We start from the raw sequence: 14,080 nt of genomic DNA, 5'->3' as shown, positions 1-14,080 counted from the left end.
AGGTATTATGATCGATGATAAGTAAGTCACTGAAGAAGAAAGGGGGTAAATTTTTAAAGAAACTGTGTTGCTGCTTCGGTGGTAGAGTGTAACAAGGTAATTAGGTATTATCAACGGAGTTGATAACGTGAATTTGAAGAGTTTCAAAGCTGACGTTTCTAGCGCTGGCCCTTCGCTGGAGCAAATGGAGAAATTGTAGATTGTGTAATTGTTTGTTTGCAGAAAATTGAGCCATGGTATTGGTTTGAACATGTTCACGAGAAAAATTAGAATAAATTAGAATAAATTTGATACCGTGGGGTGCCGATTTGAAAGATAAAGTTTTGTTCTAGAGTTTTGTGGCTTCCCGAAATGCCTAGACGTAGGAAAAGGCCGCAAAACTGCCATATGCTGCTAAAAATGACTAGGGGATTTAAAGTGTTTAGCGACTTGTTTGGATGCGTGCTTGTCGGACAGGCAAGGATTCTTCTCCCCATGTGCAAAGGAATGCACAAGCAATGATAGAACAACGTGAACAAATAAAATAGCGCGGAAACTATAAATCACCTTCACTTTTCCCTTCTTTTATTGTTATCAGTTTATTGTTAAATGCTACCCAGAGTTACAATGATTAACATGTTTCCATTTTTTTGGGAAGTGTGTGGCACGGTCGGTTTTGTTGCCAAGCTACCTTATCGCCTATCAAAAGAAAAAGAGAGAAAGGATATTAGCCGGAGCTCGCTTCTAGATATCTGTTAAGAAACACCATTTCACCATTTGCGGTAAATTTTAAAGAGATGTCGAAGGACAATCTCCTTTACAGCCATTCATGATTTGGTTCCGGCATGCTATGTCTTTGAGAAGTTTTCCCTTGGCATCCCTTTGATGGCGGAATAGGAGACAAAAGAACACTAATTATTCTTTAGGAAGGCTGCTTACCCTAAACAAAAGGAACTACTCATAAGTGAGTCCCTGATTAAGAAGGACTTTCACTGGGAAATTTGTGAAGAGTGCACCTCGCTAGTGCTGTATGGTGATGAGTTGAAAAAAGTGTTCACGATGACTCGGCAAGGACTCTAAGTATGGATTTAAGGAAAGTTCTACTTCAAAAGTTTTCCTTCAAGTGTCGTTGATAAGTTTCTTATACTGGAAGAAAGGGTAAACGAATTACTTCCCACTGAAATGTTACTGTAAATAAATACGGCCTATGCTTTTTCTCTTATACGTGTGTTCGCTTTCTCTTTCTCTTAAATGTCTTCATATAGTCCGTATATTTTGAGCGCTTTGTTTAGCCAGAGGCAAGAAGCATTTTTAATACGCATTTGTTGGAAAGTCTCTCATTATTTGACTTTTCCTCGCTTACAGAGTCCTTGAAGGCTTGAAGCAAAATGTGCTCGTTAGGAAGTCAGTAACTTTGATGCCATTAAATAAATTGCATATCATAATGATGGAAGCCTGCCTTACAGAAGCAAAGAGAGGCTGCTCTACAAAGTACTCGAAGCCAGGCAGTTGAAAGCTACCACGTTAGCATGAAAATTTGGTCAGTTTGAGGAGCAAACAAACCTTTAATTAACAAGCACCGCAGGAAACAGGGCACTCCCTGAACATCGCTTCGGGGTTTTTATGACATTCGTAATGGGCTGCCCACTGCGAACATTGAGTGGGGTTTCTATCCTGACAATAATGTACTAGAAAAGGAATATAGATAAATAATGAAATAAGTAAATAAAAAAAAGACAACAGAACATTATTTCGGTCAGTATTCTCTTTCAAATTACTTAGACTTGCCTCACTTGAAATTTAACTAGAGTCGAGGAATACATAAAAAAAAAAACAACGAAGAGAAGAGATCAGATAAAAAAAGAAAAATGGATAGGTAGCTAGGTAAAGAGATGAATTTTTAATAAATAAACAACTGGTGATGTAACGATTATCATAATTCCAGTGAACTGAATTTTCTCCCGTATTTGATTTTGACGGACAGGATACTTAAAAAATGAAAGCATTAAATTATATATTATGATAATAATAATAATAACAATAATAATAATATAATAATAATAATAATATCATAATAATAATATAATAATAATAATAATAATGTAATAATAATAATAATAAGTAAAATGAGTAATAACGGGGATGATGACAGCATAACGATGATTATAACAAGATGAGTTGACCGTCATTCTTACTGTCACAAATGAACCTGTGAGTTCTTCATTTTCCCACTAACAGTTAAAAGTTGAACGTAACTACAAGCTTCTCACCGCATAAAAGCAAGCATGCTAAATTATCGCCCGTTTCGTACTTACCGCATATGCCACAGGACTTGGGGCAATTCCTCAACGTTGAATATGGGTTAGTATGACAATCGCCAACCCGTTTCAAATCGTCACAATAATAAAGATTGTCTCTACATGGACGAGTAGGATTATGGTCGGACATTATTTTCCCTACAAACAAACATTATGAACCTTTATTATAAGCCTACCAAAGAACAGTGCACCGACTTACTCTCGACTACCTTGGGGGAAGTTGAACCACAAAATGAAATTAAAATCACCCACTTGCGGCAGAGGAACAGAGGAGGATGTAAATTATGGTCCAGGGCAGAAAAGGAACATATCGTTAAGGCTGTTTAGCTGAACGTCAATGTGTTTGCATAGGCAAGTACATGATTGAGCTCTGCAATATTACCACAAAATAAAAATAAGAGAGGGGACATATCGTTATGGCCGTTTAAGTGAACGTCAATTGAAAATGTAAAGTGGATAAAAATGAAAATCAATGATTGTTGCTGATCAATTTGTTTGCATTGGCAAGTATACGATTGAGCTCTGCAATATTAATACAAAATAAAAAAAGAGAGGGGACATATCGTCATGGTCGTTTACGTAAATGTCATTTAAAAACGTATAGTGGATAAAAATGAAAATCTATGATTGCTGATAGTCAATGTGTTTGCATTGGCAAGTACACGATTGAGCTCTGCAACTTTAAAGAATTTTGAAGGTAGAAGCCTGTTGCCATAAGAAAATTTATTTAACCAACAATAGCACCCTCGAAAATACGGTAGTAAAATGACCACAATAAATTGATTTCATCACAGATCTCTGCATGAGATTGATAAACAAAAGGACAAAAGCAAATACTACAATTTCAAACCCTCAAAAGGGCCTTCATCTGTTCATTAGGAAAGTAGTGTGTATTTTTCATTCCTCTGGGGAATCTTGTTTCAAGAGTTAGCAAGATTAAGAATCATACCTGCATCACCTGACAAGATAAAAGAGAAAATAAAATAAAACTAAATTATGAGGACTCACAGAAAAATGGAAAATACGTCAGTTCTAATGATTCTTTTATGTTTGTCCTTGTATTCATGTCTCTTCGTGTCTCTTCGTGTATCTTCGTGTATTCGTGTATCTACGAACAAGCGAGAGTGCAATGATGACCAAATCTTCTGCCTACATGAGGAACACTTCATACTCAAAATTTTTCGAAGTTCTAACACAAAAGACGCGGATGTTTTCTTCTGATGAGTTTCAAGTCATCTTGAATTAATTTTTCTTTCATTTCTTTTTCCTCAAGGGTTTGCGATAAAATAACAATAATACAGTGATGAAAGCTAAGGATATTCAGGAAACTTGATAAATTGTAGAAAAGAAAAAAAACATATGTACAAAAACAGGATTCCTCGGCATAAGCGTTGTGAACAAAGCGTATGTGCAAAACATCGTTTTCGTGTTTTTCTGCGTGCGTATCTCTCTACTTACAATATTGGATGCTGCAGATGTACATTAGCACAAAAAAGAGTACCCCAAACTTCACAGACATGGCTGGAAAATTACGCTGCATGAAAAGAAAAAAGAAATAAATATCCTTTACAATTCACAATCTTTCGTTGAAACATGCACTACAGGAGTGAGATGAAAAAAGATCCGTCTGAGATAAATATTACCTTGTAGGAGAAACCTTTGGGTTGTCTTCACAGGGGGCTCAAGATGCCTTTTTATCTTCGGTGAGAATATTGCTTTTATAGCGTTAAACATCCATTGCATATGCAACAGGGGCGGAAAAATGAAATAATCAGAGTGCATTCCACAACCTTTATGCTGATTATAGTCGAGTGTCTTATGCTGTTTATTGAGGCGTTTCACACGAGAGTCCAATATTTCTTACATTTCATTTTAGGGAGATTTCTACCGTGTGAGAAACAATTTCACATAGATAGCTATTAACTGAAGTAAACTGTAGCACTAAATTTCTTTCCATGTACGTAATACAGCTCTGGACATAAAGTTAAAAGAGAGTTTTTTTTAGGTGGAAGTTTAGACACGAAAAAATGTTGGTTGCACGGACGAGTGCTAATGTTTGGGTGGAAGGTTATGCTGAGTTTACTGAGTCGTTATCAAACAAGTTTGTAATTAGGCTAAATTGAGGTAGTGCGGCAAAGTAGCCTTTTGTTATTGCAAGGCGGGGAACTGATTGAGTTCTCAAAAGAGCCTTCTGATTCGCTAAGAGTTGTGAAAAAGCATAGCCTTCCTTGCTGTTGCTTGAGCATAAAATCAACCAGTCTGTAATTAAGAACTCCTTATTACAAAAGCAACATAAGAGCGTTGGAAAGCCATGCTTTATTTTGCAGAGTGATCTTACTCATATTAAAGCAGCGGAAAACTTACATTTGCTGAGATAATAACAGAAAGTTCACAACAGAACTTTCATAGCGTAAAACCGGAAACCTTTACAAGTTAGTAGTGGACACACCTGCATTTATTAGCGGTAACAACTAACTGCTCTCTTAGGCCGATAAAGTTATGGCGATAAGTGATGACCCGATAATTGTCAGTAGGCATAGCTTTCCAACCTAATGACCCGTGCATGTCACCAACCTTTCTTCCTATCTTTATTTCCATTCAAAAGACTCTCTCTTAATTTCATTTCTAAAACAAGTGACAAAAACATTCATTGCTACAGGTTATAGAAGTTTAGTTTCCTGCTGAAATCTTCAGTAACAATTCACCCCTCTCGATGCAGATAACACGTAAAGGGTCGGTATCTTTAGAAATAGGGACCTTCTTGTTTGAGACATTTTAACAAACATCATGAAGTACTCTGTAAGATATAATGGCCTCTTGAGCAACCTAAATGGGTCGCGGAATGCTGAATATCTTAAAATTGACAAATGGAAAATTACTATGGCACTCAGCCGTTGAACACATGATGATTACAATGATGTGTTTTTGTAGTTAGTAGTGCACACATTTGTATTTATAAGTTTATTATTAGGCTATTTTTAATTTCAGAAGTAACTATCTATCTTGCGGCAACAACTGACTGCTCTGTTAGGACAAAATTACGGCGATAAGTGATGACCCGATAATTGTTGGTAGGCATAGCTTTCCAACATAATCACCCGTGCATGTCATCAACCTCTCTCTCTTAATTTCATTTCTTCAACAAGAGACAAAAACGTTCATTGCTACAGTTTATATCAGTTGAATTAGTTTCTTACAGAAATCTTCAGTAACAATTCACCCTTCTTGATGTAAATAGCGTAAAGGGCCGGTATCTTTAGAAATAGGGACCATCTTGTTTGTGACACTTGAACAAACATCATGAAGCGCTCTTTAAGATATAATGACCTCTTGAGCAACCTGAATGGGTCACGGAATGCCGAATATCTTAAATTGACAAGGCGACCCTTTGACTTGCGGATTTGCATGACTCGAACCAAGGGTATGGATCACGCTGAGGAATTTGTTCAAGGTCATGGTCTTGGCAACTATCGGAAGGAAACATCGATGTTTTATGCATACGACTTCACGACGATTTTGAACATCGATTGCTGTTTTTACAAGTAGAAGATTCATACTTTGACGCTTGGATTCGCTCATTAATGTATACAATTTTGGACAAGCAAAAAGCGTTTTTTCTCGATCGGCACAACCGAGACATTATGCAAAATTAATTCAAGTATTTCTATTTTCCCTTGTCTGCTGGTTCTTCTTATCTTTTGTTAATTTACTTCTAATTTTCTTTCTTGTAAGTGGAGCAGGCGTTAGGTTTTCTAAATTTGCTGAATTCACAGAGAAGATTACCAAGATGAACTTCAAACAGATAGTTTTCAAGTTGATGGATGATACCCCCCTCTAAGCATAGAACTATAGCTTTTATCCTTTAGCACTGCTATGTAGGAATCAATTCAAAATTTCTCTTATGTCGGAATTTCATAACCTCACTAACAAGGATGTATTTCATAGTTTACTCTAGATGGCAACAAGCTCTTCACTAAAACTGGCAGAGTTTGATTCTATCCTTGCTTTGGCCCTCGATATCACAGAGCTAACAACGTCATAGATGTACACCTGAATTTGCTTAAGTGGACCCAGAAACAGTTCATAATATGTTCTCCTTCACGGACCTTTCGTGTTCATCAAGTCTTCTTGTGGTGATGTTTCCCCCCAAAGTACTTTCAAGTGCCTCAAGCCACTGATTGTTAGTAATTTTCGACGAATAAAGACTAACGCAGGATTAACAATTTTTCTTCCCAAAATACTTTGAAAAACATGGTTGTCATGGGATGCAACGTGACCGTTTCTATGGAAACTATGACACATTGATCAATTGTCCCAGAAACTGTGGCGTACGTGGTAAGTATGTAAACTGCTTCAATTAACAACACGTGCTGATATGCAATTTTTATCGTTTTATTAGTAGTATTATTTATCTATCGTGTGAAATTTCTGATTTTAAATGAGCGGTTATTCAGCATAAATATCGCAAAGAGGGTGTTGCAGTTGTAGTAATCGTGGTTAATTGTGATCATTTAGAGCGCTCGTCGATTGAGTGTCTTAAAACCAAAACCGAAGTAGTTACAACAGCCAATTTGAAGGAAGAAAATTACCTTAAGGGGCCAATGAGAACTCAAAGTAAAACCAACCGAAAGCGCGGGAAAACGCGAATTACTAAGTCGTAATTGGTTCTAGTTTTGCATCTGATTGGTCGAGAGAATTGCGTGAGTTTTCTGGACCAATCACGCAGTCAAGTAAAGCCGAAACAAACAATCCTGGATTTTTATCGACCCTCTGCTCAACTGAAAACTGCTCCAACAGACTACTTGAAAGTTACTAACTGAACAACGATCGTTAGTTAACGCTAGTTGAATGAAGAACGTTCGTTGATACCGTGGGGACAAAGAGTGCCGATTTGAAAGATAAAGTTCTGTTCTAGAGTTTTGTGGCTTCCCAAAATGCCTAGACGTAGGAAAAGGCCGCAAACTGCCATATGCTGCTAAAAATGATTAGGGAAATTAAAGTGTTTAGCGACTTGTTTGGATGCGTGCTTGTCGAACATGGATTCTTCTCCTTATGTGCAAATGAATGAACAAGCAATGATAGAACAACGGGAACTATAAATCACCTTCAGTTTTCCCTTCTTTTATTGTTACCAGTTTATTGTTAAATGCTACCCAGGGTTACAATGATTAACATGTTTCCATTTTTTTTTGGGAAGTCTGTGGCACGGTCGGTTGTGCTGCCAAGCTACCTTATCGCCTATCAAAAGAAAAAGAGAGAAAGGATATTAGCCGGAGCTCGCTTTTAGATATCTGTTAAGAAACACCATTTCACCATTTGCGGTAAATTTTAAAGAGATGTCGAACGACAATCTCCTTCACAGCCATTCATTATTTGGTTCCGTCATGCTATGTCCTTTAAAAGTTTCCTTAAGCAACCCTTTGATGGCGGAATAGGAGGCAAAAGAATAATTGTTATTCCTTAGGAAGGCCGCTTATCCAAAACATTAGGAACTACGTATACTCATAAGTGAGTCCTTGATTAAGAAGGACTTTCACAGGGAAATTTGTGAAGAGTGCACCTCGCTAAAACAGTATGGTGTTGAGTTGAAAAAGGTGTTCACGATGACTTGGCAAGGACTCTAAGTATGGATTTCAGGAAAGTTGTACTTCAAAAGTTTTCCTTCAAGTGTCGTTGATAAGTTTCTTATACAAGAAGAAAGGGTGGACGAATAACTTGCTACTGAAATGTTCCTGCGAAACAGTTTTATTGTAAACACAGCCTATGCTTTTTCCTTAATACGCGTGTTCTCTTTCTCTTGAATGTCTTCATATAATCCATATCTTTTGAGCGCTTTGTTTAGCCAGAGGCAAGAAGCATTTTTAATACGCATTTGTTGGAAAGTCTCTCATTATTTGACTTCTCCTTGCCTTGAAGGCTTGAAGCAAAATGCGCTCGTTAGAAAGTCAGTAATTTTGATGCCATTAAATAAATTGCATATCATAATGAAAGAAGCCTGCCTTACAGAAGCAAAGAGAGGCTGCTCTACAAAGTACTCGAAGCCAGGCAATTGAAAGCTACCACGTTAGCATGAAAATTTGGTCAGTTTGAGGAGCAAACAAACCTTTAATTAACAAGCACCGCAGGAAACAGGGCACTCCCTGAACATCGCTTCGGGGTTTTTATGACATTCGTAATGGGCTGCCCACTGTGAACATTGAGTGGGGTTTCTATCCAGACAATAATGTACTAGAAAAGGAATATAGATGAATAATGAAATAAGTAAATAAAAAAAAGACAACAGAACATTATTTCGGTCAGTATTCTCTTTCAAATTACTTAGACTTGCCTCACTTGAAATTTAACTAGAGTCAAGGAATACATAAAAAAAAAACAACGAAGAGAAGAGATCAGATAAAAAAAGAAAAATGGACAGGTAGCTAGGTAAAGAGATGAATTTTTAATAAATAAACAACTGGTGATGTAACGATTATCATTTTCTCCCGTATTTGATTTTGACGGACAGGATACTTAAAAAATGAAAGCATTAAATTATATATTATGATAATAATAATAATAATAATAATATAATAATAATAATAATGTAATAATAATACTAATAATAAGTAAAATGAGTAATAACGAGGATGATGACAGCATAACGATGATTATAACAAGATGAGTTGACCGTCATCCTTACTGTCACAAATGAACCTGTGAGTTCTTCTCTTTCCCGCTAACAGTTAAGGTTGAACGTAACTACAAGCTGCTCACCGCATAAAAGCAAGCATGCTAAATTATCGCCCGTTTCGTACTTACCGCATATGCCACAGGACTTGGGGCAATTCTTCAAAGTTGAATATGGGTTAGTACGACAATCGCCTCGCCGTTTCAAATCGTCACAATAATTGAGATAGTCTCTACATGGACGAGTAGGATTATGGTCGGACATTATTTTCCCTACAAACAAACATTATGAACCTTTATTATAAGCCTACCAAAGAACAGTGCACCGAGTTACTCTCAACTACCTTGGGGGAAGTTGAACCACAAAATGAAAATAAAATCACCCACTAGCGGCAGAGGAACAGAGGAGGATGTAAATTATGGTCCAGGGCAGAAAAGGAACATATCGTTAAGGCCGTTTAAGTGAACGTCAATGTGTTTGCATAGGCAAGTACATGATTGAGCTCTGCAATATTACCACAAAATAAAAATAAGAGAGGGGACATATCGTTATGGCCGTTTAAGTGAACGTCAATTGAAAATGTAAAGTGGATAAAAATGAAAATCAATGATTGTTGCTGATCAATTTGTTTGCATTGGCAAGTATACGATTGAGCTCTGCAATATTAATACAAAATAAAAAAAGAGAGGGGACATATCGTCATGGTCGTTTACGTAAATGTCATTTAAAAACGTATAGTGGATAAAAATGAAAATCTATGATTGCTGATAGTCAATGTGTTTGCATTGGCAAGTACACGATTGAGCTCTGCAACTTTAAAGAATTTTGAAGGTAGAAGCCTGTTGCCATAAGAAAATTTATTTAACCAACAATAGCACCCTCGAAAATACGGTAGTAAAATGACCACAATAAATTGATTTCATCACAGATCTCTGCATGAGATTGATAAATAAAAAGACAAAAGCAAATACTACAATTTCAAACCCTCAAAAGGGCCTTCATCTGTTCATTAGGAAAGTAGGAGTGTCTTTTTCATTCCTCTGGGGAATCTAGTTTCAAGAGTTAGCAAGATTAAGAATCATACCTGCATCACCTGACAAGATAAAAGAGAAAATAAAATAAAACTAAATTAAAATTATAAGGACTCACAGAAAAATGGAAAATACGTCAGTTCTAATGATTCTTTTATGTTTATCCTTGTATTCATGTCTCTTCGTGTATCTTCGTGTATGCGTGCATTCGTGTATTCGTGTATCTACGAACGAACGAGAGTGCAATGATGACCAAATCTTCTGCCTACATGAGGAACACTTCATACTCAAAATTTTTCGAAGTTCTAACACAAAAGACGCGGATGTTTTCTTCTGATGAGTTTCAAGTCATCTTGAATTAATTTTTCTTTCATTTTTTTTTCATCAAGGGTTTGCGATTAAATAGCAGTAATGCAATGATGAAAGCTAAGGATATTCAGGAAACTTGATAAATTGTAGAAAAGAAAAAAAACATATGTACAAAAACAGGATTCCTCGGCATAAACGTTGTGAACAAATCGTATGTGCAAAACTTCGTTTTCGTGTTTTTCTGCGTGCGTATCTCTCTACTTACAATATTGGATGCTGCAGATGTACATTAGCACAAAAAAGAGTACCCCAAACTTCACAGACATGGCTGGAAAATTACGCTGCATGAAAAGAAAAAAGAAATAAATATCCTTTACAATTCACAATCTTTCGTTGAAACATGTACTACAGGAGTGAGATGAAAAAAGACCCGTCTGAGACAAATATTACCTTGTAGGAGAAACCTTTGGGTTGTCTTCACAGGGGGCTCAAGATGCCTTTTTATCTTCGGTGAGAATATTGCTTTTATAGCGTTAAACATCCATTGCATATGCAACAGGGGCGGAAAAATGAAATAATCAGAGTGCATTCCACAACCTTTATGCTCATTATAGTCGAGTGCCTTATACTGTTTATTGAGGCGTTTCACACGAGAGTCCAATATTTCTTACATTTCATTTTAGGGAGATTTCTACCGTGTGAGAAACAATTTCACATAGATAGCTATTAACTGAAGTAAACTGTAGCACTAAATTTCTTTCCATGTACGTAATACAGCTCTGGACATAAAGTTAAAAGAGAGTTTTTTTTAGGTGGAAGTTTAGACACGAAAAAATGTTGGTTGCACGGACGAGTGCTAATGTTTGGGTGGAAGGTTATGCTGAGTTTACTGAGTCGTTATCAAACAAGTTTGTAATTAGGCTAAATTGAGGTAGTGCGGCAAAGTAGCCTTTTGTTATTGCAAGGCGGGTAACTGATTGAGTTCTCAAAAGAGCCTTCTGATTCGCTAAGAGTTGTGAAAAAGCATAGCCTTCCTTGCTGTTGCTTGAGCATAAAATCAGCCTGTCTGTAATTAAGAACTCTTTATTACAAAAGCAACATAAGAGCGTTGGAAAGCCATGCTTTATTTTGCAGAGTGATCTTACTCATATTAAAGCAGCGGAAAACTTACATTTGCTGAGATAATAACAGAAAGTTCACAACAGAACTTTCATAGCGTAAAACCGGAAACCTTTACAAGTTAGTAGTGGACACACCTGCATTTATTAGCGGTAACAACTAACTGCTCTCTTAGGCCGATAAAGTTATGGCGATAAGTGATGACCCGATAATTGTCAGGAGGCATAGCTTTTCAACCTAATGACCCGTGCATGTCACCAACCTTTCTTCCTATCTTTATTTCCATTCAAAAGACTCTCTCTTAATTTCATTTCTAAAACAAGTGACAAAAACGTTCATTGCTACAGTTTATAGAAGTTTAGTTTCCTGCTGAAATCTTCAGTAACAATTCACCCTTCTCGATGCAGATAACACGTTAAGGGTCGGTATCTTTAGAAATAGGGACCTTCTTGTTTGAGACATTTTAACAAACATCATGAAGTACTCTGTAAGATATAATGGCCTCTTGAGCAACCTAAATGGGTCGCGGAATGCTGAATATCTTAAAATTGACAAATGGAAAATTACTATGGCACTCAGCCGTTGAACACATGATGATTACAATGATGTGTTTTTGTAGTTAGTAGTACACACATTTGTATTTATTAGTTTATTATTAGGCTATTTTTAATTTCACAAGTAACTATCTACCTTGCGGTAACAACTGACTGCTCTGTTAGGACAAAATTACGGCGATAAGTGATGACCCGATAATTGTTGGTAGGCATAGCTTTCCAACATAATCACCCGTGCATGTCAACAACCTCTCTCTCTTAATTTCATTTCTTCAACAAGAGACAAAAACGTTCATTGCTACAGTTTATATCAGTTGAATTAGTTTCTTACAGAAATCTTCAGTAACAATTCACCCTTCTTGATGTAAATAGCGTAAAGGGCCGGTATCTTTAGAAATAGGGACCATCTTGTTTGTGACACTTGAACAAACATCATGAAGCGCTCTTTAAGATATAATGACCTCTTGAGCAACCTGAATGGGTCACGGAATGCCGAATATCTTAAATTGACAAGGCGACCCTTTGACTTGCGGATTTGCATGACTCGAACCAAGGGAATGGATCACGCTGAGGAATTTGTTCAAGGTCATGGTCTTGGCAACTATCGGAAGGAAACATCGATGTTTTATGCATAAGACTTCACGACGATTTTGAACATCGATTGCTGTTTTTACAAGTAGAAGATTCATACTTTGACGCTTGGATTCGCTTATTAGTGTATACAATTTTGGACAAGCAAAAAGCGTTTTTTCTCGATCGGCACAACCGAGACATTATGCAAAATTAATTCAAGTATTTCTATTTTCCCTTGTCTGCTGGTTCTTCTTATCTTTTGTTAATTTACTTCTAATTTTCTTTCTTGTAAGTGGAGCAGGCGTTAGGTTTTCTAAATTTGCTGAATTCACAGAGAAGATTACCACGATGAACTTCAAACTGAGATAGTTTCCAAGTTGATGGATGATACCCCCCCTCTTAGCATAGAACTATAGCTTTTATCCTTTAGCACTGCTATGTAGGAATCAATTCAAAATTTCTCTTATGTCGGAATTTCATAACCTCACTTACAAGGATGTATTTCATAGTTTACTGTAGATGGCAACAAGCCCATCACCAAAACTGGCAGAGTTTGATTCTATCCTTGCTTTGGCCCTCGATATCACAGAGCTAACAACGTCATAGATGTACACCTGAATTTGCTTAAGTGAACCCAAAAACAATTTCTAATATGTTCTCCTTTACGGACCTTTCGTGTTCATCAAGTCTTCTTATTGTGATATTTCCCCCCAAAAGTACTTTCAAGTGCCTCAACCCACTGATTGTTAGTAATTTTCGACAAATAAAGACTAACGTAGAATTACCAATTTTTCTTCCCCAAATACTTTGAAAAACATGGTTGTCATGGCATACAACGTGACCGTTGCTATGGAAACTATGACACATTGATCAATTGTCCCAGAAACTGTGGCGTACGTGGTAAGTATGTAAACTGCTTCAATTAACAATACGTGCTGATATGCACTGAGAGAGTAACCTTAAGTTTATTTGAACTTAAGAATCCCTGTTGGCAGCTGAGGAAAGCCAACAAAGTAGATTCTGGCCGTGGGAATGATGCAAAATTGTCCCACCCAAGTCATTCCTCAGGGAGCAGTCCTTCTTTATCACCTGTGGTGGGAATGGAGGATCTATCTCCTTCACCGCAAACATGTTTTATATCATTACATAACACGTTCCTTCACTGGGAGAGAGAGCAGGTCGAGATGCGAATGCAAACAACTGCTACAAAGGGGACGGTCATTCTTGCATTCCTCAAGTTAGGCAATCAGAAAATATTATAGGTAGCGTGAGAGGGCGCTCTGATTGGCTTATGCTAGATGCGAGCTTCGTTTAAGGCCAACATACTTTTTCTTCTTCTTCATACAATTTTTATCATTATTATTAGTAATATTATTTATCTATCGTGTGAAATTTCTGATTTTCAATGAGCGGTTACTCAGCATAAATATCGCAAAGAGGGTGTTGCAGTTGTAGTAATCGTGGTTAATTGTGATCATGTAGAGCGCTCGTCGGTTGAGTGTCGTAAAACCAAAACCGAAGTAATTACAA

The 14,080-nt window shown here is 36.9% G+C and overlaps 3 long non-coding RNA genes across 3 annotated transcripts; all 3 read right to left on the bottom strand.

Annotated features, from left to right (window-relative positions):
• Positions 1-542: 542 nt before the first annotated feature.
• Positions 543-2,449, bottom strand: LOC113669854 (uncharacterized). The gene is made up of 3 exons (XR_016183642.1): positions 2,295-2,449; positions 1,543-1,667; positions 543-678 (listed from the first exon to the last, which is right to left on the bottom strand). It is a non-coding gene; the product is annotated as an uncharacterized LOC113669854 (long non-coding RNA).
• A 105-nt stretch (positions 2,450-2,554) lies between these two features.
• Positions 2,555-4,063, bottom strand: LOC149050530 (uncharacterized). The gene is made up of 3 exons (XR_016183722.1): positions 3,941-4,063; positions 3,756-3,831; positions 2,555-3,255 (listed from the first exon to the last, which is right to left on the bottom strand). It is a non-coding gene; the product is annotated as an uncharacterized LOC149050530 (long non-coding RNA).
• A 3,334-nt stretch (positions 4,064-7,397) lies between these two features.
• Positions 7,398-10,940, bottom strand: LOC149050529 (uncharacterized). The gene is made up of 5 exons (XR_016183473.1): positions 10,755-10,940; positions 10,570-10,645; positions 9,096-10,057; positions 8,401-8,525; positions 7,398-7,535 (listed from the first exon to the last, which is right to left on the bottom strand). It is a non-coding gene; the product is annotated as an uncharacterized LOC149050529 (long non-coding RNA).
• Positions 10,941-14,080: the final 3,140 nt, after the last annotated feature.

This window comes from Pocillopora damicornis, chromosome 2 (genome assembly GCF_964200805.1).
Source record: "Pocillopora damicornis chromosome 2, jaPocDami1.2, whole genome shotgun sequence".
Classification (NCBI taxonomy): domain Eukaryota; kingdom Metazoa; phylum Cnidaria; class Anthozoa; order Scleractinia; family Pocilloporidae; genus Pocillopora; species Pocillopora damicornis.
Note: the sequence above shows the minus strand (reverse complement) of the source record. Positions and strands in the feature narration are given on the sequence as shown.